Raw genomic sequence first — 25,789 nt, forward strand, 5'->3', positions numbered from 1 at the left:
GGGTTTAGTCCTGGTTTAGTCCTGAGTTAATCTTGGTTAAGTCTTGGTTTAGTCCTGATTTCGTCTTGGTTTAATTTTGATTTCATCCTGGTTTAATCCGGGTTTAGTCCTGGTTTAGTCTTGGTTTAGTCCTGGTTTCGTCCTGGTTCCGTTTTGGTTTCGTCCTGATTTAGTCCTGGTTTAGTCTTGGTTTCGTCCTGGTTTAGTCTTGGTTTAGCCCTGGTTCAGTCTTGGTTTAGTCCTGGTTTCGTCCTGGTTTAGTCTTGGTTTCGTCTTGGTTTAGTCTTGGGTTAGTCGTGCTTTCGTCCTGGTTTAGTCTTCTTTTATTCCTGGTTTAGTTTTGGTTTAATCCTGGTTTATTTGACCATAGCCTGCATACCTTCACGTTTTCTTAATTCCATCTCCAAATTTCCTTTCTGCTTTCCCAAACGGAATTCCCTGCTCACTCATGACAACAGTGCCACCCACGCCCTTAAAACAAACAAACAAACCACACGCGCATAAACAACAGCCCAGACCCTCGCCGTAAGTGTTCCAGTCTGTATTAACCACCCCGTAACGCCATTTCCATTACGCCCCGTTGTGTTAAAAGTCACTATCGCTTTCAGCTGACTCGGGGCTACTCTGCACTCCAGTTCTTGGCAGCGGCTCCGTCTATACGTTTACAGTCCCTCCCTGGAAACGTGCTAATGATTTTCAGACGTCTCTCTCTCGTACTTGATTCAAAGAACATCTGTGAGGTCGGAGGAGACGGCCAATCGCGGCGCGGCCTCGGTGTCAGTGTCTGCGCTTTGGACGGGCTTGATGTCTGTCCAGAGTTTTAAAATATTGTCATGCGTTTGTCATATTGATGAGTCCGTACAGTGATTTATAGTGTTTTCAATAAAATATGTTGAAAAAATACAGATTGTCTCTAAAGCTCACCCGTCTACAATGTTCATAAACCACAGAATTCATAGTTCTATATATAAAGCGTTGTGAGTCCAGTTCTCTATATTAAATCTGGTGCCCCGACCTAAACATTTTTACATTTTTACCGCTAAGAATGTCGTGTAAAGGCAGAACTTTGCGACAAAATGAGACCACTGGGCACGGTCTGCTTTCAATAATACAGTATTTAAAAGGACAGTCTGGAGTTTTGGACATAGGACCTCATTTCCTAGGCCCCATCCACACTAGTATTCGTCGTTTTTGTTGTGGTTGCAGTGTTCGTCCACACTAATCCGACTGAAAACGGCTCCAGAGACGGAAAGATCTGGTGCCGCCAGCTCCCACGAATTCATCTGAGTACAGAAGTAATTCACCGCCAAAACACTAAGAGGCTAGAATATATTGTCCATTCATATAAACGGTCTGTGTGTACGACCTGCAGATGTATAATCTCTGAAAAGTTTAACGTGAACCACCTCCAGCGTGATAGAAACACAGGACAGACTCACCGTCAGCAGAACACCCCTCTGTCAAAGAAAACACATATAATCCACTGAATCGTGTCCTTTAGTCCGACAGACGCTGAACCACATCAGTGCACAATAGCGAGCTGTTTTTTGAGCGCTCAGTTTATGCAAATTAGCCATGTGGTTTTAAGTTTCGTTTCTGTAAAATGTAAACAAATATGTGCAAAGCTGTGTGGACAGGGAAGGATTGCGGACACAGAAACGACATGTCTGGACACAAATCATTTCTGGTACAGTGATACGGTGATTCGTTTCAGTGTAAATGTAGTCCTAGTTAGCCAAAACATACTCAAACATGTGTGAATGAAACAAAACACGACTCCAGGTATGTTTTTGTGGAGATAACAACATTCTAACATGACTTAAAGGGACAGTTCGGAATTTTGGACATAGGACCTCATACCCTAGTGCTAGGCTAGTGCATGTCAATGGCCATAGTTATCCTGCCACTAAAAACAGTCTTACTCACTCCACAAAACACCCGAAGAAAATATATTATTACACCAGACTGTCGATGTAAATGTCTGTGTTGATTAGAATAAAGTTTGAAATAAAACTAACCTTGCATCGCATGAATTATCGCATGTTGAGGGACTATTTTCTCATATATCAGTCCGCCGCTGCCAAACTTTCTATCAGGAAGTACAATTTGCTGCTGTTGCTCAGACATAAATCCTTCAAATGCAAGGTTGGTTTTACTTCTAAAATTATTCTATCGACACAGACATTCACATGGACAGTCTGGTGTAATAATAGATTTGTTTCGGGTGTTTTGTGGAGTGGGTAAGACCGTTTTTAGTGGCAGGATAACTATGAACATTGACATGCGCTGCTAGGAAATGAGGTCCTATGTCCAAAATTCCAGACTGTCCCTTTAATAATACAATATTTAAAGAAGTACACATATATATTTAGGCAGGTGCTGAATCAGGTGCAGCTTTTCTGAGCGATGGGTTTAAACTCCGTAGCTCCATCTATCTGGGTCTAAATCTAGGTTGGTAAAAATCGCTTACTCTTAAGTTTTGACCGCTAACAAAGGAAACTCTTAAAAGGATACAATGCCACTTTTTGTACCACTTTTTTTTTTCGTCGTGTTGTCCTTTTTAATGAATTAATCAGATTATGACTCAGAATTTACTCTGTAGCAGGAAGTTCATGGTGAAGAGTACCAAGCCTGAGGTTAAGGAACTACAAATCGAATGCCAAAGTATTAACATTTTCAATAACAGTCTAGGATTTATATCTTCATAACGTGGAAAATCTTTACTTCTTACTTCTTTAAACACCTGCACATATTTAAACAAAACGAAAACACGCTCTAGTTCTCTACAGACAGAATGAATACCAAAATATTAAAGGTCCAATATTACACAAAATCGACTCTTGTGAACTTTAAGTCATGTTAGAATGTTGTTACCTCATCAAAAACAGACCTGGAGTTGTGTTTTGTTTCATTCACATATGTTTGAGTAACTTTATTATTAGTCTTTCTATATCTCCAAAGCTCAAAATGCTCTGTTCCACCTTGTGATGTCATGTAGCGGAAGTTTTCAAGTTAACATCTACCTTTTATTTTTAGTTCACAAGAGATTGCCAATTCTAGAGCTGAAATCATCCAAATGATTCTAGTGAAGGTGTATGGAGTTTAAAAACACAGTGGAGCACTTCCTGAGGTGGAACGCGGTGTTTTCTGTTTGAAAGAAGAACTAAAAATGGCGTGTTTGTGATGAGAAAACAACATATATCAACAACATATCAGAAAATTGAGTAATATGGGACCAGTACGACCAAAGAAACTTAGAAGTAAGAATCATAAGCAGTGCTACGATTGAAAACAGAAAAAATAGAATTCAATTTGTGAGCTGGACAAACGTTTATTTATGTGACTATTAACCGTGTGCCAATTGTTTTGTAAGAAGCAGTTATATAAATCTCAATACAAATTTCCTCCTTTTGCAGTTTGGAAATCAGATAATGCATCTTTAAATATCTGTGCAGAAAGTTTTTACTGTTTAAACACAGAGAAAATCCTTCCAAAGCGGCTCCCATGTGCCGTGGCCCAGTGGTTAAAGCATTTGCCCACCAACACGAAGGTTGGCAGTTTGATGTCAGCTGTTGTGCCAGTTGTGTGTGAGTAAGTGATTTGTGGTGGTTAGACGGAGCCAATCTGGGGCCTTGCTTTCGTCAGTTTACCTCAGTTAAAATGTTTTGAGTAACTGGAATATTATTTGCTATTTTGTTCTAAAATACTAAAACACTGTTATAAAATAATAGAGCAGTGTTTCCCCTCAGGTGGGTCTCGAGATTTTTTTTTTTTTTGGGTCGCCTAGTCACGATCTGCAATGTACAAATATACAGTTCTGACACATGTTGAAATGTTAAGACGTTTTGTATAATTTCTAATCTTTTTGTAATAATTTTGTTGACTATTTTGTTCCAATATTTCTGGTTCAGTTGAATGTTGAAAAGAAAAATAAATGGGCTACATTTAATGCCCAAATACATGACTTATAGATCCTTTTATTGCTGCTTCAATGACTGTTTTTCATTGTTTAAAACTTGAGTAATACATGCATCCAGAATTTCGGACTTACAGTCATCGCGTCTATTGTCAAAGCCGATTTTTTCAAGTCTTTTGAACCATATCACATTTGTTTCTGGTTCTGATATTGTGATATTTTAGTTATGGGATTCGGACGTCGTAATGTTGGATCCTAACAGCGAAAAACGGGCTTCGGAAGTTTGCGAACTCCTTAACTAAAGGGAATCAGATCAAAGCCAAGCAAAATCCCTCACTCAACCTTGCTTACGAATTTAAAAAGTCAACGCCAAAGCGAAAGGCTCCAGCTGTTCACCAAGAAACACCTTCCACTGCAAAGCGACCAAGACGTGATGTTGCTGTAAAGTCGAACAAGAAAGTGCGAGCTCAGTCTGTTTGTCTTCTGCACCTCTCGTTTAACAAACGGGATTTTGTTTTGTTGTCGCTCCACATACAAAATATTCGGGATGATTTCTTAGGCAGCCAAAGGTTTTCTTTTTCTTCCTTCCTGTGTATCAATCCTGCCCATCGTTTTCACCTTTCACAATTTTTCAGTTCCGTTGGGAAGAGAAACAGTTTGATCGGAGGTTTGCAGTCACACACATCTGATTCCCTTTTGAGTTTATGGAGTTTGCAAACATCCGAAGCCCATTTCTCGAGCTGTTTTCCGCTGCCACCACACAATTACGATGTCTGAATCCCAAAACTAAAATATGACAATAGTCCAATGAGATTCATTTGGTCTTCCGATATTTTATGTTATTAGGTTATTTTTACAGACCAAGAAATACCCCGCATGTCCTGCAACAAAACTTACATCGGGGAAACAGGGAGGGCGTACAGTACACGAAAAAAGGAACACATAACAGAATGCGAGAAGGAAAGAGCAAAGGCATGCACATGAGCAACAAAACACAAGGCAGAACAGGAACAACTCAAATCAGCCACCTCTAACCACTGTAAAAGAGAGAATCACATTATGGACTGAGAAGAAGCAAACATCATTGGGACAGAGGAAAATATGATGGATTAAAGGCAAAATTGAAATACAGAAACATGCCCACGGGACGATAAACCGGGACGAGGGGGCTTTTTTACTCTCACACACCTGGGATACTGTCCTGAGGAAGTCGGACTGCAGATGGCGCTGTCATCCTGCCTCCACTGGTAGGAAGACAGCGCCAAAACCTGTTTAAGTCAGTTGACCGGACACGTCACAGCAACATCACATGACTCTGAGGCCGACCGCAGTGAGCAGTCGAAACACATATGAAAACAAACTTAGTCTGTAAAAAGAACCTAATAACATAAAATTTGACAATATCAGAACCAGAAACAAAAGCGATATGGTTCAAAAGACAATTTTGACAATAGACGCTTCCAATTGGAAAATCAAACATGGCGGTTTGATGCTCACTTTTTCGGAGGATGATTTCCAGTATGCATTGAGCGATGACCGAAAGTCCAAAATTCGGGATGCAAGTTTGTTCAGAAACACGATCACTCAGTCAACAATAAAATATCCTCATTAATGTTCAATAATGGTCAAATCCGCCTTTATTTTGTGATTTGCGAATAATGTCGTGAAGGTTTGGGTCGTGAAGGTTTGTGATTTTTAAATTTTGGGTCCCCAGAAAAAAAAGTTTGGGAAACTTAGAGCTTGCGTTTTGTAGTATAATTATTATATTGAAGATTTAATTGTCAAAATAGACCAGCACTATTTGAAAATATCAATATCACATTTTTAATAGCGTAGTAATTTGACAGTACTATTGTTAATTTCATAAAACGCATTTGTTTTAATGAGATCTTTTCATGTATTTTTTGGTGATAATAATAATAGACTTTGCTTTCTTCTGTCAAGACAAAAGTTGTGTTAATTACAAAAAGTGTGAGCAGTGTTTTTTGTGAGCGTTATCTTGTCAAAATGTGACAGATATATTCTAAAATCTCTTCATTCTCATTGAGCAATAATACGCCTCAGTTCTATTGTGAGTTAAACACTGCTGTGGGAGCTTCAGTTTTAGGACACAGATTCTGCACGTTCAGACCTAATTTACGTGTTTCCCTGCTGCGTGTGGAGGCATTAAATCCTCTAACTGCTTTGGGGTCATATATAACCAGACCTGGGCACTGCTATAATTGTGCGTTTCTGGGCGGTTGACTGGTTGAACTTTACACACGGCAACAACTTGTGTGAAAGTGACGCCTGCCGCACGTCCCCCTGGAGACCGGATCCTGGCGATATATTCCTGGTAAGCCTTCATTTCAGGACCACAGAAAACCCTTGGTCCGGCGCACGTGCGGACGGTCCCCGGTCTCGTCCGGTCTGCTCTTTTCTCAGAGTGCGGTTTGAAGTGGACGCCAGGAATGCAAATCTCAGCCCCTCTCGCTTTGGACTTCAGTGGTTTGTGTAAAGCTGCAGAGCCGGAGCCTGCAGTCTGAGGGCCGCACTGAGATGTCCCTTCTTCTCTTGCTTTTTGATCAGAGACAATCCGACACAGCGCTACGAGGTTCATTTCAATAAAGGTGCACTGCGTAACATTCCTATTGGAGGATTCGCCACCTGCTCCTCTCCACTGAAATGCCAGCGCTTTGCCTAGAATGTTCCACAGTATAGATTAAAGTAGGTTACAGCGCTATGCTACATTACAAGTCAGATCTGTGGAGAGTCGCCCTATTCACAGAAGGAATTATTGTATTTTCGAGCAATAGACAGACCTGTAATAAATAAATGCTAGATATGATGGATATACTTTTCCAGGGAAAGCAATAACATCACCATGGAGACGAGCTGGTGGCAAATTCTCCACCACAGAGTTGCCCAGTGCATCTTTAACTTACACAATCTTTTAAATTAAAGATTATTTAGTCATTATAACCTGTTAATATCTTTTTGACAGTTAGCCCCTTTTCTTTTTCTGATGATTGGTGTAAAACCTGATAAAAAATGACTTTAGACTCTTTACACTAATTGGCCTAATCAAACTAAGATTAGAGTCTGCTACTACTACTAAAGTCTGCTCTATGTTAGGACTTTTTATTTGATGTACCGTATTTTTTGGACTATGAAGTGCACCGGATTATAAGGCACAATATCAATAATGTTGAATTCTCTCATCTATTTTCATACATAAGGTGCACTGGATTATAAGGAGCATTAAGTGAAACAAACGGACGACACTTGAGACTGATCCTTAGCCCAGGTGTCCACGATCCGTCGGCAGATCGTGACGTAATTCGCCTGGCGTCGCCTCCCTGTCTTGGTGAATGTGGATTATGAATGTGAATGTGGGTGGATAATTTGTTTGTTTTTTTTTATTTCCTACAAGGACAACTCAAATATACATTGAGTCAAAATGTGTTTAATGCAGCTTTGCGCACATTTGTTTTTACAGAAGCGAAACTTAAAACCACATGGCTAATTTGCATAAACTATAGGCTCTGAAAAAACAGCTCCCTCATTGTGCGTTGATGCGGTTCAGCTTCTGCCGGAGTAAAGGACAGGACTCAGTGGCATATGTGTGTTCTTTCTGCGACAGTGGCAGCAGTGTGCGTTGAGTCGATGCAGGACTATACTTCCCCCTTTACTCTGCGAGGCTCCTGACTACAGTAGCCGTAATTCTCCGACAATCCCTCAAGTGGTGCGGCTTCATAGTTTACTAAAGTCGTTTACTAAAACATTTTGACAGATTTTTGAGCGCTGTGTACCACATAAAATCAGTTCGACGTCAGAAAGCACAACCAGAATTAATACATAAGGAGCATTATCGATTTTAGAGAAAATTTAAGGATTTTAAGTCTGCTTTATAGTCCAAAAAATATGGTACTACTCTGTTAACCCTTCACATTTGGGTGAAGGTTAGGGTTTATTGTTGGGGACGGTTCATTTGGTTAAGGTTAGGGTTTTGGGACAGGTTGCCCCCAGACAAAATTAAGTGTCCTTTTGTGTCTGCTAGAATAAAATAATTAGCAGAGCATGCCCTTTCCAAAAACGTGACAAGAAGACGGGACATCATCAGTGCGGTCCTTATAGCGCAGGCTTCGGGTCTGCACTTTTACTTAAGGATTTTGGGGAGACGATGTTAGTCCGAACGCACAGCTGAGGGTAATTTCCTTCCAATCACTCCAAGTGGTTTTACGGAACCGGAGAATTAATCTGAACTGTGAGAACTGCACAAAACGACGCACAGAAGTACACACAGAACTACACAGAGAACACAGAGAGCAGGTGGACACAAAGCCACGAGCATTAGTCTAGACACACTCGCGCACTCGTAATCAGTCACTTGCGGGACCACACCACGGCTCTGGCCCACTTCTCTGGGGCTCCAAATCTTTTCGGCCAAAGGAAACGTCAAACAGTGGAGATTATTCAGACTGCATTTATTAGCGACTTCAAGGCATCAGACCGGACCGGCCCCACAGTGGTGTTTATGTGGTTTTAGGGTTTCAAATGTCTAGGTTTTCAACACAAGAGAAGAAACTTTGCCTTTGCATTTTGAGTAGAAAAAAAAAGTACATACCACTATATCAGATATTGGTTTTGGAAAATGGAAATGGATTGAAATGTGCTAAAAAGAGTTAAATATGTGTCTTACTTGACAGTATGTGACAGCATGCAGTTACTGGTCAAAAGTTTTAGGACAACACTTTTTCCAGTTTTTTACTTTTTACTGTTGACCAAAACGTATTCTAAACTTTTGATTCATGAAAATGTCCACCTTTGGCAGATAGAACAACTGAACACACTCATGGCTCGTTTTTACAACAGAAATCAAATATTCTTCAGAAAGTTCTTCCCAAAGTCTGTTTCAGAAGTTCCCATAAATGTGCAGCACTTGTAGGTTGCTTCACTTTTCTGTCCAGTTCATCTCAAACCAGCTCCATGGGGTTTAAATCTGGACACTGTGCTGGACACTCCAGGTTTTCAAGCTTTACCATCTTGTTCTTTTTTTCCTGAGGTAGTTTTGGTACAAATCTCAGTATAGACCACAGGTGTCAAACATAAGGCCCGGGGGCCAGATCTGGCCCTCCAAGACCTTTAATGTGGCCCTTGGGTGATTTTCTACTAAAATATTTTGATTATATTTTCTATTAAAATATTGTTAATTTTCTGTGGTGTTTATCACAGCAGCGTCTCTAGTGTCTCTGTACGTGGCCCCTCCCACCAGAGCAGCACAAATGAAGACTTGTCTCTTTCCAAACGCTCTTAAAGGACGATCGTTTTGACTGTTGACCGTGACACCCTCATCAACAAAATGTTCAAAATGACAAAAGTGGAGCCGAGTGCAAGAAAAAGGACTTATTCCTGTTTACATACAAGTTCATGTTAACCCTCTCCAGGCAGGCGTTGCAGATTTGCAACAGCTGAATTCCAAGTACCTACTTACTCCACATCCATATTATATGAGCTCTTTTTACTCAGGAGCCTTTTCTCCCATCCATGCTGATAAACGTGGGTGATGCAGACTGTGCAAGAATGGCTACACGCAAACGGCCTGCCAGAAGTGCAAAATACTTTTTTTGTTTACAAAGGATAAAAAAAGTCAGAATTGTATATTACTACCCCATATTATAATTTTCCCCAAATATCAGATTTTTCCTGATACTAAAAATTTATGTTGAGCCTGAGGGGGTTAAAACATTCTGTTGAAATTGTATTTTTCTTAAAGTTTCAGGTTGTTCATAATATTATAATAATTATAATAAGGAAGAGTTCATCAATTAAAAAAGATTTCTGTAATAGATTTGTGTTTCTCTGCACAAATATTTGAACTTATTGTTATTTTTGGGGTTTATATGACATGAGTTTTCTGATCCGGCCCCTTTGGGATCAAAGTAGGTTGGATACAGCCCCCGGACCAAAATGAGTTTGACACCCCTGGTCTAGACAATACCAAGGTTTGCACTTGTGCCTCACACCAAGAAACTTCTGTGGTCTTTCTGTGCAGATTTTGCATTTTTATTAGCTATTGAGTTCATCCCTTTATTTTTATTTTTTTACAGTAGCAAAAATAAAAGTCTCTGCATTTACCAGAACTTCTTTAATTGTCTCAGTTGTTGGAAAAAAAAATAAAAAGTTTACATCTGTTACTCATAGTCTAAAGCACCATTTCTATACGCGCTCTCTTTTTTCTTTCCTCTCTCTTCTTGCTCGTCTCTTCTTTCTTTCCCTTCTCTTGCTCCTCTCTTGCTCTTTCTCTCCTCTCCCTCTCCTTTCCTTTCCTTTCTTACCTCTCTCCTCTCTTTTTCCTCTCTTCTTGCTCTCCTCTTCCTTTCCTCTCTCCTCTCCTCTCTTGCTCTCCTTTCTCCCTCCTCTCCCTTTCTTCTCCTCTCTCTTTCCTCTCCTCTTTCTCCTCCCTCTCCTCTCTGTTTACACGCATTAATCATGCTTCATACTCTCAAGACATAAGCATCATTTCATTTCTATCGTGAAATTATTAGAGACTGACTGATTTTTATTTAATTTTTTTTTTCATATATTGATTGTTGAAATTTAGAGAAACCAATGGCTGATATTTTTGGGCCAGTTTAGATTATTTTCCCAAATTATGTCATTTAAATTTACTCCAAACTCACGCACACACCCTTTACCCACAAACTTATAAAAAGAGCAGTGTCGTCACTTTGTGTGCAGCTGTCTCTTCATATGAAAGTGTTCAAAAATAAAAGCAATTTAAGCAGCAGATTAACCAAAACAAATGTCCCGAAATGTCGATATATCGGTATATCGTTAGAAAATAGACTGAAAAGCGGCTGTTCCTCTCTGGACCGTACGCAGCACATTCATCACAAAAACAATAGGACGTATACTCCGCACAAACACGCTCCGTTTGATTTATCGTATATTAAAGAACGAACATGAGACCACAAAGAGAACTTAACAATGCAGGTGGAAACGGAGCCAAACTCGCACCATCACAATCAGCCTCTGCGCCCAAACCACAGCACCTCCGCTCACTCTTTATCTTTACTCTCCTTTCTCTCTTCCCCTCTCTTCTCTGTCCTCTTTCTCTTCTTTCACTTCTCTCTCTATCTCCTGTCTGTCTCTCTCCGTCCAAACCACAAAATCCTGGCCACCCACTCTCTCCCTCTCCACTCTCTCGTCTTGCTCTCCTCTTCTCTCTCCTCTCCTCTCTTTCCTCCCTTCCTCATCTCTTACTCTCCTCTCCCTCTCCTTTCTCTTCTTGCTGTCCTTTTCTCTCTTCACTCTCTCCCTCCTCTCCTCACCTTTCCTTTCCTTTCTCTCCTCTCTTGCTCTCCTCTTGTGCCCTAATCGCCTCTCTCTCTCCTCTTTCTTCTTGCTCTCCTCTCTCTCCTTCTCCCCTCTTTCCTCTGTCCCTCCTCTCCTTTCTCTCCCTCTTTCCTCTCTCTCCTCTCTCTTCTCCCTCTCCTCTTTCCTCTCTCCCTTCTCTTGTCTCTCTCCTCTCTTGTTCTTCTCTCTCTCCTCGCTCTCCTCTCCTTTCTCTCTCCTCTCTCTTCTTGCTCTCCTCTCTCTCCTTCCTCTCCTCTCCTTTCTCTCTCTCTCTCCTCTCCTTTCTCTTCTTGCTTTCCTCTTTTCCTCTCTTTGGTTCTCCTCTCTCTCCTCTCTTCTTGCTCTCCTCTCTCTCCTTCGTCTCCTCTCCTCTCTCTCCTCCCCTCTCCTTTCTCTTCTTGCTTTCCTCTTCTCTCTCTCTCTTCTCTCCTCTCTTCTTGCTCTCCTCTCTCTCTCCTTCCTCTCCTTTCTCTTCTTGCTTTCCTCTTCTCTCTCCTCTCCTTCCTTCCTCCTCTCCTCTCCCTTCTCCTTTCCTTTCTCTCTCCTCTCTTGCTCTCCTCTCTTTCCTCCCCTCTCCTTTCTCCTCTCTCCCTTCTCTCCTCTCCTTTCTCCTCTCTCCCTTCTCTCCTCTCCTCTCTTCTTGCTTTCCTCTCTCTCTCCTTTCTCTCTCTCTCTCCTCTCCTTTCTCTTCTTGCTTTCCTCTTCTCTCTCCTCTCTCCCTTCTCTCCTCTCCTTTCCTCTCTCCTCTCCTCTCTTCTTGCTCTCCTTTCTCTCTCTTGCTTTCCTCTTCTCTCTCCTCTCTTTCCTTCCTCCTCTCCTCTCCTTTCTCCTTTCCTTTCTCTCTCCTCTCTTGCTCTCCTCTCTCTCCTCCCCTCTCCTTTCTCCTCTCTCCTCTCCTTTCTCTTCTCGCTCTCCTCTCTCCCTTCTCTCCTCTCCTTTTTACTCTCCTCTCCTCTCTCTTTCCTCTTGCTCTCCTCTCTCTTCTTGCTCTCCTTTTCTCTCTCCTCTCTTTCCTTTCCTTTCTCTTTCTTCTCTTGCTCTCCTCTCTCTTCTCGCTCCACTTTTCTCTCTCCTCTCCTGCTCCCCTTCTTTCCTTTCCTTTTTCTCTCCCCTCTCTTTCCACGTTTCTCTTCTTTCCTCTCCCTTCTCTCCTCTCCTCTTCCTCCTTTCTCTTCAGCGGGCTCGAGCAGGGAGGTACAGACTTTTGGGTGGAGGAAGAGCAATTACTCCTCGGGGAGATCTGGAAGCAATTTACCGCGACTTTTCCAAAATGCCTCCCGAAACAATCCGAATCAAGCGCGCCGGGGATCCGTGCGCCAGGCCATTGTACTTCGCGGGACCACATCATCGCTCATTAGCTTCATTTGGTGTTCGGACGCCCACGCCAAAAAACGAGCAGCCTGGCAAATAAACAGCCCGGTAATAACGAACGGCTGAGTGGACATAGGTGCGGCGAGAGAACGCGGTTTGGAACGGCACAAAGAAAGAAACGGTATAATTGGCGGAGTTTTGTATAGGTGGTGCCGGCTCGTTACGACGGGAGTTTGAAAGCTTTGTCTTGAGGGTTGAGTGCCGCTTTTGTTTCATCTTTACTGCGTTGCGTGTGATTTTTTTGTGGAATAGTGCGGGGGTGAATCGCTAATGGCATTTACTGCACCGAGGCGAGGTAGAAACAAAGACAACGAAACAAACAAAAAACTAAATTATCAGGAAAAAATTTAGACTCTGAGGCAGCGGTTTTTATTTTCACACCAAAGAAAAGTACCACCAGATTCAAGTTCAAAAACAGGACTATGCAAGGGCTAATCCAGGTCTAAAAGTGGACTACATCCTTTCAGAGGTGGGGACTTGCATGACGTGACGTGGACTCGAGTCAGACTTGAGTCACTGTTTTTAGGACTTGAGACTTGACTTGATAAAATAGATTAAGACTTGGGACTCGACTTGGACTTGAAGGTCAGTGACTTGGGATTTGACCAGACTTGAGGCCTGTGACTTGAGAAGACTTGATGCCTCTGATAAAATAAAATATGTTTATAGAAAATACTTTTCTCTTTTCAGTTGGTATATTTGGTGCTTAATTTTACATGAACAAACTGGAACATGTCCCTCCCACGTCTCTGTTACTTTGGCTGTAACTGAAGTACTGTGATGTGGTATCCTCAAATGTACTACAGTAATATACAGTACAATACAGTAAAAAGAGGGAACTACATAGAACATGATCCTTCCATTTCAGTGCAGACAACATAACAAAATAACTGTTATTAAGCACCATTAAATCTGATCTGTAATGATTCGCATTAAGATCTTGTCAAGACATTTAAAAAGGAAAAATTAGCATTTCTACAACTCTTATATAAAAACTAATATATAAATATATCATGACTTTTTAAGTATAAATTAGCTTAAAAGTCATATAAATTGCAAAAACCAAAGTTACATTTGGTACTTTTTTGGATTAAAGACGTGAAATGACTTGAAGCTCAAAGCAGACGACTTGATCTTGACTTGGACTCATGGGCCAGTGACTTGAGACTCAACCTGGATTTGCCCGTCTTTGACTCGGATTCTCATCTATTTTCATACATAAAGATTATAAGGTGTATTAAGCGAAACAAACGGATGACACTTAAGACTGGTCCTTAGTCCAGGATCCATCGCAGATCGTGGTGTAATTTGCCCGGCGTTGCCTCTCTGTCTTCGTGAATGTGGATTATGAATGTGAATTACAATGTGAATGTGTCCGACAGCCTCTGTTGGACTAAAGGACACGACTTACTCCATGAGGCTCCTGACTACGGTAGCTGTAATGCTGCGACAATCCATCAAGCGGTGAGGCTTTGTAGTTTACCAGTTGTACTAAAACATTTTGACAGATTTTTGAGCGCCGTGCATCACATTAAATCAGTTCGAGGTCAGTAAGCACAACCAGAATTAATACATAAGGCGCACCAGATTATAAGGTGCACTGTAAATTTTTGAGAAAATTAAAGGATTTTAAGTGCGCCGTATAGTCCGAAAAAGTATAGCCCGAAAAGTAATTAAATCTGGACAGATGACATCCATAGAAAAAAGAAGGTGCACCATTAACTAACTAATGTAACATATGTTTGATAGTGACATGCCTTTGTGTAGTTAAAGTCATTTAATTATAATTATAGATACGATATTGGCTAAACAATAATATAATTCAATCAGGACAGCCATGGGCATACGTATAGTAGACTCTTATACTTGTTCTGAATATGACTTAAAATCATTCAGGAAAGGTTCATTTCTGTCTGTGAATGTGACATTTGTAGTCTCGACACCTGCTCAAATGAGCATCTAGATTTGAAGTTAGTTTCCGCATCGATTAGTATCTGATTTTCGATACTTTTGACGACCCTACTGGAGATTATTGCTGAATGTGGGGAGGTCAGCACGACAGACCACCTTTGGAGTTTTACAGCTTTTCGTAGTTTTATGTAACAGAAAAAAAAAACAAATTAAATTCAGCAAATGGCTCCAGTCCGACGCTTCTTATTGGTGTGAAAACGTTTCGCTCCGTGACTCTTCCAAGCGCGTCTCCGTCCAACTGTCTGGTTCGCATCAGATGGACTAATTCACTTTTGAGTCGTCATAACGTTTTTAAAAATAACATCTTTCCTTTGTAGTCTGGTTTCCCATTTCTTCTTGCATTATGACAAACACGTAGGCTAAAAATGGGCTGCCCCGAAACCTCACCGCAGACCATTTCTCCCAGCGCCCGCCTGCCAAAACACAATGTGAACCTGCTTTAAACATGCCTCTTTTGTGTGGGGGGCTCCTGACTGGTCCCAGATGTAGATTCATTTAACACTGCACAAGATAACACTGTTGATTTTCACACCGACGCCACATGCGCGCTTCACTGGGAACTAATCAGCCTCACATTCTGCTTCTAGCCAACTGACAACTGAATCTTTAAAGGTGCATTGTGTAACTTTTCTGCTGGAGGGTTCGTTAAATGATTTTCTCCATGTAAATGCACTGGAAAAAAACATATCTAGGTCAGTTAAAATTAGTTAAATTCAAAACATTTTACTTTATTTGAGTAGATTCAACTTGACAAGTCAAATTATCTACCGATGGAATAAGTGTGTTTTTCTTAATTCCAATCCAATCCACTTTATTTCTACAGCACATTTCACAAACAAAGTTTCCAAAGTGCTGCACAAATACATCATAATAACAACAATAATAAGATGATAAAATAAACTACTAAAATAATACTAGTCTTAAAATAATAAAACCAGTAAAATAAAATAAAAACAAAATCATAGAATAGAAATAAATAAACCAATAATTCAAGCAACGATCGATTTTGTTTCTTATTTTAAGTGCAAAAAGTTGTTGTTTTTCTTATTTTAAGTGCAGCACAAAAAGTCTTGTTCCACTGGCAGATCATTTTTAGCCTCATCAGACGGTTTTCACGAAGCGAAGTGAAAGCATTAGGACTCGTTTGCTTGACGGTAGGCAGTTTTTTATTTTTTTTTATTTAACCAATCGCTGCTGTTTGGTCGTGGCGTATGTAATGCACCAAATCACGTAGGAAGAACGGCAATAATGTCTTTTCTCTTGATAAAATTCACCAAACATTCTAATTGTTCCGGCTTTAAATCCTCGATCTCGGGAATCGCTGCCAACACAGAATGTCTGTCTTCATCTACATCCGTCTCGACTGCTTTGTTTACTGTTGTGCTGTTCCACAAAATGGACCCAGACAAGTGCGTGACTTTGACGTCATGGCTTCACAGCTCTTCACTGATTGGCCGGTGCGCGATCTACAACTTCCCTGGTTCTTGCAAAACCATCTGGTGTATTCTGATTTTTGACCTAGTCGCTGGACAGAAATGAAATTGAGCAGAGGCACTAGATGGCACCAACCTGGTCAGATAATTTTACTTGTCAAGTGAAATTTACTCATATCATGATAAAACTTTCTTAATTCAAGTCATTTTAACATCTTAACTTGACTAAATTATGCTTATTATGTTTGCAGAGTGTTATTGCTTTGTCAGAAATGTTTCACAGTGTGGCATTAAACCTTTCTATAATCATGGAGATCAAACCAGGCCACGTTACAGGTCAGATCTGTGGAGAGGCGACCTCACCCTGTTTAACTTGAAAGCAGTTTCAGTTAATGACATCACAAGGTGGAACAGAGCATTTTCAGTTTTGGAGATGTAGACAGACTCATCATCAGAGGTGGGGACTTGCAAGTTGTGACTTTGACATGAGTCAGACTTCAGTCACTATTTTTAGGACTTGAGACTTGACTTGATAAAACGGATGAAGACTCGGGACTCGACTTGGACTTGAAGGTCAGTGACTTGGGACTTGATTCGGACTTGAGGCCTGTGACTTGAGAAGACTTGATGCTTCTCCTAATAAAATATATGTTTTTATAAAATACTTTTTTCTTTACAGTTGATACATGCGCTGCAGAATTTTACCAATAATTCAGATACGAAAAGTAAAATATTATTTACTTTGGCTATAACTGAAGTACTGTGATGTGGTATCCGCAAATGTACTACAGTAATATACAGTACAATACAGTAAAACCTACATAGAACATGATCCTTCCATTTCAGTGCAGACAACACGACAAAATAACTTATTAAGCATTTTTAAATCTTCATTCTTTCTGTTCTGACTGTAATAATTCACACTAAGATCTTGTCAAGACATTTAGAAAGGAAAAAGTAGCTTTTCTACATCTCTTATATAAATACTCATATATAAATATACCATGACCTTTTACAATTTAGTTTAAAATTCATATAAATTGCAAAAATCTAAGCTACATTTGGTACTTTTTTTGGTTTAAAGACTTGAAATGACTTGAAGCTCAAAGCAGACGACTTGGACTTGACTTGAACTTATGGGGTAGTGACTCGAGACTCGACTTGGACTTGCCTGTATTTGACTTGGGACTTGACTCTGGCTTGAGGTCAAAGACTTTAGACTCGCAAAACAACGACTTGGTCCCACCTCTGCTCATCATCAAGGATTACTCAAACATGAAATGAAACAAAACTCAACTCCAGGTCTGTTTTTGATGACGTAACAACATTTTTACAAGGCTTAAAACTCACAGGAGTCAATTTTACATAATGTAGGAACTTTACAGGACTGTAGTTGTATTGCGGTCCGGGTTTAGTCATGGTCTAGTCTAGGATTAGTTCCACGTTTACTCATCAATCCAAACCAGTTTAACCCACGTAGACCTACAAACGATAAAGTTGATACCTTGTTTTTCCCAGTGTAATTGTACTTCCTGCATTTCCATTTTCTTTTTCATCCGGACCAACAACCAACGCTATAATAAAAGTAATTACTCTTTTATTTTCAGGCACGCATTCCGAAGCGCTCCTCTGCTGTGTGTCCAGAAGTTGGCCCCTTTCGAAAATATACACGTCCCTGTGATGAAACCCAATCCAGGCCTGAAAGCACTTAACCCTGTATGGGACCGGGGGGGAGGGCGGACTGGGGGGGGGTGAGCTGCAGTGCCACATGAAGGCCGTTCTGTGTGCGCCGAGCAGGATACGGCCCCGTCATGTGTCCCGGACAATCAGGCTGGAGAACCCCCTCAAAGCGTGATTCATCCACCGGAAAATAGGGCCGCGTTCAGAAATTACGGCGACGGGCTGTGTGTGTCGCGGAGGTATAAAGAGACGGCGATTATCTGGGCGATGTTTGCTTAACCCGGGATGGTGACCGGGCTGCCTTGAACTTGTGGCGTTAGTATTTCCATGTGAATAGATTTTTTTTCCATTGCTCACCTTTTTGTCAACCGGTGAACATTAAAACTAACTAGCTGTGATTTGGGGACTTTTTTAATTCAGGTGATCAATGTTATTTCTAACTAGACACTCTCAACCTGCTAAACAGAGGTGGAGATGTGGAGAGAATTGATAAAACTAGTGAATTATTTGAGTATTTTTAGAGGACAATGGGGGCAATTTTTTTATTTTATTTTATGTCTTATTTTAATTTAATTTGTTTGTTTACCAGGGTATATCCATGAATGAGATTCAAACTGGATATCCACTGGTTCTCAAACAGATGCTCAGCCTTCTAACCGGAGGTGTTAAAAGCACAAATTCACCCTCTGCTACTCAAAAAAGTAATTGGAAGTACAAAACATTAAACAATGCACAAAATGTGGTATTTTCAAAGAATATAACACATGTTTAACACACAAATCTGGCATTTTTAGGCTGAATTCTTCTTTCAAACAGAAAACGTAGTGCTCCACTTTGTTTTTAAACTCTGTACACCTTCACTAGAGTCATCTTAATCATTTCCGCCCTGGACAACATGACTTAAAGCGCACAACAATCAATTTTGTGTAATATACTTAGGGTCATAGTACTCAAGACAGGTCTTGGTCTTGAGACCGGCCTCGAGACTGCATTTTTACAGTTTTGGTCTTGTCTCAGACTCGAGCACATTTGGACTTGGTCTTTTCTCTGTCTTGATGGCGCTTGGACTCGGTCTTGATGGCGCTTGGACTCGGTCTTGTCTCTGTCTTGATGGCGCTTGGACTCGGTCTTGATGGCCTCTGGTCTTGTCTCGGTCTTGATGGCGCTTGGACTCGGTCTTGTCTCTGTCTTGATGGCGCTTGGACTCGGTCTTGTCTCCGTCTTGATGGCGCTTGGACTCGGTCTTGTCTCGTCTTGATGGCTTGGACTCGGTCTTGTCTCGGTCTTGATGGCGCTTGGACTCGGTCTTGTCTCTGTCTTGATGGCGCTTGGACTCGGTCTTGTCTCTGTCTTGATGGCGCTTGGACTCGGTCTTGTCTCTGTCTTGATGGCGCTTGGACTCGGTCTCGTCTCGTCTTGATGGCGCTTGGACTCGGTCTTGTCTCGTCTTGATGGCGCTTGGACTCGGTCTTGTCTTGATGGCTCGGTGTCTTGATGGCTCTGGTCTTGGTCTTGATGGCGCTTGGACTCGGTCTTGTCTCCGTCTTGATGGCGCTTGGACTCGGTCTTGTCTCGTCTTGATGGCGCTTGGACTCGGTCTTGTCTCCGTCTTGATGGCGCTTGGACTCGGTCTTGATGGCGCTTGGACTCGGTCTTGTCTCTGTCTTGATGGCGCTTGGACTCGGTCTCGTCTCGGTCTTGATGGCGCTTGGACTCGGTCTTGTCTCTGTCTTGATGGCGCTTGGACTCGGTCTTGTCTTGAACTTAAGGTCTGACTCTGGAAGAGTGCTATCATATTTCATTACAGCCGGTAAATGTGCGGAGGCTGCTTAAATATCGCCGCAAAACCAGTAAGACCATGTAACTGTAAATATTATGAACTTGAAAAAACCCACTTGATTCACTTTAAAGTTGTTTTCTCGAAAGCGTCAGTGGAAGTGGGATTAAAGAAGGGGTTCTCAAACTGTGGGTCAGGGTCCAAAAAAGGGGCGTTTAAGTGTAGCACAGGCCTATTTTAAGCCTAAATGAACATTAACCAGATCAAATGGAAAGAGATTTTTAAAAAACATTAATATATATATGTACCAAAATACAAATACATGTAGTAAATGACAAATATGGTCTTGATTTGGTCTCAGTGGGCCGTGGTCTTTGTCTCGTCTTAGTCTCAGCCTTTAAAAGTCTTGGTCTTGTCTTGGTCTGAACCCTCAGAGGTCTCAGGACCCTGTGGTCTTGGACTGGTCTTGTTCTCGATTTGTGCGGTCTTGACTACAACACTAAATACAGGACCTTTAAAAGTTCCTCAGCATGCACATGAAAAAGGCTTGGTTGAGCTGAAATGCACTGGTGTGTTTTAAAATGAAATAAGCCATGTTAGAATAAAGACGTATTTATTTTTGCAGTGGAAGAATTCACCCGCAATCTCCAAAGAGCACCTGACCTGTTCCCCTACGTCCACGAAACACTAACCCACTTGTTCTTAAACTCATCATTTTCAAAGTATTTTCCAAAGTATCTCCTGCTCAGAGACCGGTCTGTTTGCTTTGCCTCCACTTCAGTCATGATTCATAAAAACCCGAGGAAGACAGTCATGTTCCTGATTTCTTAATTCTCCTCTCAACTACGCATTATTAAGTTATCATGACTAATAGCTTAAATGACTCCTTACAGTGCACAGTCGCGTAGGAAGACAGCACTGACACTAACCAGGACCGGGCCATATGGAAAAGCTTTGGACACCATTAAAAAGTTTCTGAGGGATTCTTTTGAGGATGGACCATTTTCCTTTTACTCTCTCGCAATTTGGAGTAACAACCATGAGACGCGAATGAGGCTCCAACAGGGCTCCAACTAACAATTATTTTAGTACAAATTTTTTTCCATGTTTTTTAGCTAAATTGGTCATGCCCCAGTGCAGATATATTGTATGAACGGCTTTAGAGGTCAAAACTGCAGCCTGAAGTGACCCAAATCTGATTTTTTTTGCCTCTATATGACCTGTATCTGATCTTTTAATGACACAGATCAGATTTTTCCAGATGCGACCCAGACCACTTGGATATGTGGCTCTAAAATAGATACATATCCGATCTTTTGAGACTTCAGTCTGAATGGCCAAGTCACATTCATCCCACCTACATGTCAGGCTCGGAGTCCAGTAAATGGAGGGAAAACGAGGTTAGCGACTTAATTAATATTTGGGGCATCGCTGTATTCAAGCCAAATTGGAGGGGTGGTTTTTGAAATGATTGCCAAAGAAATGTCCGAGTGTGGCTACAGACGGTCCTGGCTCCAATGTCAAGAAAAAAAAAGAGCCTGCGAATCAAATACAAGGAGGCTAAAGATTCAAACAAACGAAGCGGCCATGGATGTGTAACCTGTCCATTTTACGATGAACTGGACAGTATTTTGGGAGACAAGCTCAGCGTTTAGGCTGAGTACACAATAGTCAAACACAAATAGTTTCTACTGTACACCGACACTTTTTATGTGCATCTAATTATAATATTGTCATAATTATAATATTGTCTGGGTAGCAATGCGTTTTAGATCCTACATTGTCAACATAACAACCACCGTCATCAAAATACAACTCTGATTATTTTCTGCAGCCGACTCCTCATGATTAGTTGCTTAATTGTCGCGGCCGTAGATCACGGAGCGGGGAGAAGCCGAGAGAAAAGAGATGTTGGTGGGATTAAGTGCGCTTCGTGGCTAATGGGCCGCTCCATGGCTCTGACACACACCGTTAGCGAGCGTTTACACCTCGCAGATTCACGGGACGACGAGAGGGAGCAGATTGTGTTGGTGCGTACGCTCTGGAGGGGGCTTTGGTTGAGGTGAGTCGGGGTTCGGGTGGTTGGGGGTCTCTCTTGAAGCGGGCGGGCGCGTGTGCTGACGTAAAAGCGCTTTATTGTGTAATTAAACGCGTTTGTTAATGAGGTTGCTCCACTGGACTGTGTTACCGCAATGCAGAGAGACGGTTTAAGTCCGTAAATACGAGAGCTGTAAAGGCCAACAGTTTATGAATAATTGGGTAAAATATTGTGTGTTGCATGTAATTTATCAAAGTTAAACTATTTTAAATATGTAGTGAACAATGGGTCATTATTCAGTGTCTCTAAGAACACGGTTGGGCAAGTGACTTCAAAACTGTAATGTGTTATTTATGACTTATTACTGTCATTTCAAAGTAATTCTTTACATTACAATATTACTGTATTTACTCTGAACAAAATAACTGTGTGAAGATGCCGAACTTTTGCGCCGTATATGGACTGAACCAGGACTAATCCAGGACTGAACTAAGGACTAAACCAGGTTTAAACCAGGACTAAACCAGTGCTGAACCTGGACCAAAACCAAGGACTAAACCAGATGTAAATCAGGACTGAACTAGGTCTAATCCAGGACTGAACCAAGGACTGAACTAGGACTGAACCAGGTCTAAACCAGGTCTAAACCAGGCCCCTAAACCAGAAACCAGGACTAAACAAGATCTAAACCAGGACAAAACCAGGTCGAAACCAGGTCTAAACCAGGACTTAACCGAGGACTTAACTAGGACTAAACCAGGACTAAATGAGAGCTAAACCAGGACTAAAACAGAGTTGAACCAGGACTGAACCAGGACTGAACTGAGGACTGAACTAGGACTAAGCCAGAACTGAACCAGGACTAAACCAAAATTGAACCAGGCCTAAACCAGGAAAAAAACAGGAATAAACTGGGACTAAACCAGGTCTAAACCAGGTCTAAATCAGGATGAAACAAGAGCTGAACCAGGACTAAAGCAGGTCTATACCAGGACTGAACCAGGACTAAACCAGGACTCTACCTAGACTAAACCAGGGACTAACCCAGGACTAAACCAGGACTGAACCAAGACTGAACCAGGTCTAAACCAGGACTAAACGAGAGCTGAACTAGGACTAAACCAGGACCAAACTGCAGACGCACCTCCGGCATTTCACCACTGCCGATTTTCGTGAATTTGTATGAAGATAAACAAAAAAAAAAAAAAAACACCATTTCAATCCAGGTTAAAAAAGCATTGTGACGCATTACTGACATTTGTACCGAGTAAAATATTAAATTTTTTTTCCCTCTAATGCCTTAAATTACTGCGATACAGCAAAAAGAAATTCATTACAGTAATTCATTACTTTTATAACACGTTACTCCGAACACTGTCTAGCACCACTGCCATGGACAATAACAATTCAAACATTTTGACATATGAATGATGAAAACTACTGAAAATTGGGCCTATAAACTGGAAGCTATTATAGATTAATTTGTTTACTAGTCTGCAGAAGGCCGTGCAAAAGTAAAAGTACCTTTATTTAACAGACAGAGGAGTTCCACAGGGTTCTGTTTTAGCTCCACTGGACTTTAAACAATCTACTTAAAATTCAAGACACTCAAAGGTAAAGTTTTACGGCTCACCATCAAACTGTATTCTTGATTTGTGTGTGTGGATCAAGCGCCTGTGGCAGTTTGACCGGTCATGGTGCAGCTGGACATCGTGGGTGGCTGCAGACAAACCTGGAAGGAAATTAAAACGATGCTCATGACCAATAAACATCTGTATACGAAACATTCATACAGTAGATTTATATCTCCAAGATGAAAATATACTGAGGTGTAGGGAATACTGCTGCAATTTAGGGCTCAAAAAGAAGCAATAATGTGATCTACAGTGTAATAAATGTTCTCTTTGTAGAACGTGGTGGTTCTGTTTTTACTTCTGAGGTTTCTGATGTTTGTGTGTGTCTGTGTGTGTTTTTCTTGTGATTTATTTTTTATTCCTTTCAAATTAAAGCTCCTAGATAACCTGGTGTTGTGTTTTGTTTCATTCACACGTTTGAGTAACCTTTTATTATTATTAGTCTGTTTACATCTCCCAGGCTCTGTTCCACCTTGTGATGTCATGAAGCGGTAGTTTTCAAGTTAACAGCTCCTTTTAAGACCCCGTTTACACTGAAACTAATCACTGTATCACCGTATCGGAAACAATCTGCGTCCACACACGTCGTATCTGTGTCCGTAATCCTTCCTGATCCACACAGCTTTGAGCATATTTGTTTACGTTTTACAGAAGCGAAACTTAAAACCACATGGCAAATTTGCATAAACTAAGTGCTCAAAAATCAGCTCGCTATTGTGTCGCTGATGCAGTTCAGCTTCTGTCGGATTAAAGGACACGACTCAGTGGATTATGAGTGTTCTTTCTGTGACAGAGGGGTGTTCTGCTGATGGTGAGTCTGTTCTGTGCTTCTATCGCATTGGAAATGGTTCATGTGAAACTTTTCAGAGATTATACGTCTGCAGGTCATACACATAGACCGTGTATATGAATATATTCTAGCCGCTTAGCGTTTTGGCTGTGAATTTGCCACTTCGCGGCACATAGACCTAGATCAGCATATCAGTGTTTTCAGGCATCCACACAGTGCCAGATCAGATCTGTACTCAGAGGAATTCGTGGGAGCTGGCAGCACCAGGACGTTCCGTCTCTGGAGCCGTTTTCAAGCCGATTAGTGTGAACGAACACTGCATCTGCAATGAAAAAAACTCGAATATGAACTAGTGTGGATGGGGCCTAAGTTTGTGTTCAGTATAAATAGGAAATTCCAGGATTTAAATGATCCAAATTATTCTAGTGAAGTTGTATGGAGTTTAAAAACATAGTGGAGCACTTTCTGTATTGCCAAATGAGAAAATCTAAATATTCAGAATTTCAGAAATGAAACAATGAGCAAACAACATTATAACATAAATCAAAAAATAGCGTAATATGGACACTTTGGGGAAAAAAATTAAAAAAATTAATTGAAAAAAAAATGATACTTTGACTTACATCACTCACAAATTCCCAACACTGCTGCTCATCCCTCATTAGATCCCAGCGTCACACCTAAGACAATTTTGACTTCCTCACATCATCAGGAAGTCTTTATCCGTCCCTGTCGTCTCCCAAACCCGCGGCTCTTCCTCTTCAACAGCTTTCACTTCCTGTGTTAGCGCGGCGGTGGCGGGCGAGCGGAGTGACGGGTCCCAGGCCGTGTCCCGTTAGCGACACAGGGACCCGGGCTCTCCCTGTGGGCCTGTCAGTCTGTGTTTGGTCTCCAGGCTCCACGGTTCAGGGCTAAAGACGCCAAAGCCTGTGTTAAACATGGAGGGGGCAGTGAGCGCGGCTCTGCTCTGTGTCGTGTCCCGCTGATAACGCCGTCAGACGCACTAACTCCATCCAGCTGCTCCCAGTTTACAGCCAACGGGTTTTCACTTCTTTTATGTTTCCGTATTTTGCAGGAAAGTTAAAGGTGAGATCTTCAGGGGGCGGTGTGGAACTTTTCTGGTTGAGGGTCCAAAACCCGCTTCTTTCCACGAAGAATGTCCTCCAGTGTGACAATTTATTACAGTAGGACAGCAGGTAAACACCACAGGGCAAAGCTCCATGTCAGCTCTGTGAAGAGGCGAGCCCACTCAGAGTAAAAATGCAAGTTTTTAGGACAATAAAAAAACATGTTATTGAGTAAAATACAAGATGGACACAATTAATGCCATACCGGGACATTTCAGACAAAACAATAACATCTTCATGGAGACCGGACCTTCCACTAGAAAAGTTACACAGTGCAACTTTAAGACCCTGAAAAACTGGTTGATTTTAAATAGTTTGCAACGTTATTCCTCACAACTTTTCACAACTTTCAGAGACCTGTGTGGAGTTTTGCACTGACGATAAAACTAACAACACTTGGCATGCTAACGTGCACTTCCTGATTATAGGACAATCAAACACTCAAATTAGACGCAGACAGAACAGAGTGGACATGTTTTGACCCCAAGAGCTGCTTATACAATACAGTGTATAAGACAAAATGAGCTCGTATACACAGTGTTGGGAAGGTTACTTTTAAAATGTAATCCCCTACAGATTACAGATTACATACCTCAAAATGTAGTTTGTAACGGAATCCATTAAGTTACTTAATGTGAGTAACGTAATCTGAATACTTTGGATTACTTGATATTGTCATGCTTTTTAAAACTACATGAATGTACCAACCACATC

Source organism: Boleophthalmus pectinirostris, unplaced genomic scaffold (genome assembly GCF_026225935.1).
Source record: "Boleophthalmus pectinirostris isolate CB_2022bp ecotype Guang Dong unplaced genomic scaffold, ASM2622593v1 HiC_scaffold_1, whole genome shotgun sequence".
Classification (NCBI taxonomy): Eukaryota; Metazoa; Chordata; class Actinopteri; order Gobiiformes; family Gobiidae; genus Boleophthalmus; species Boleophthalmus pectinirostris.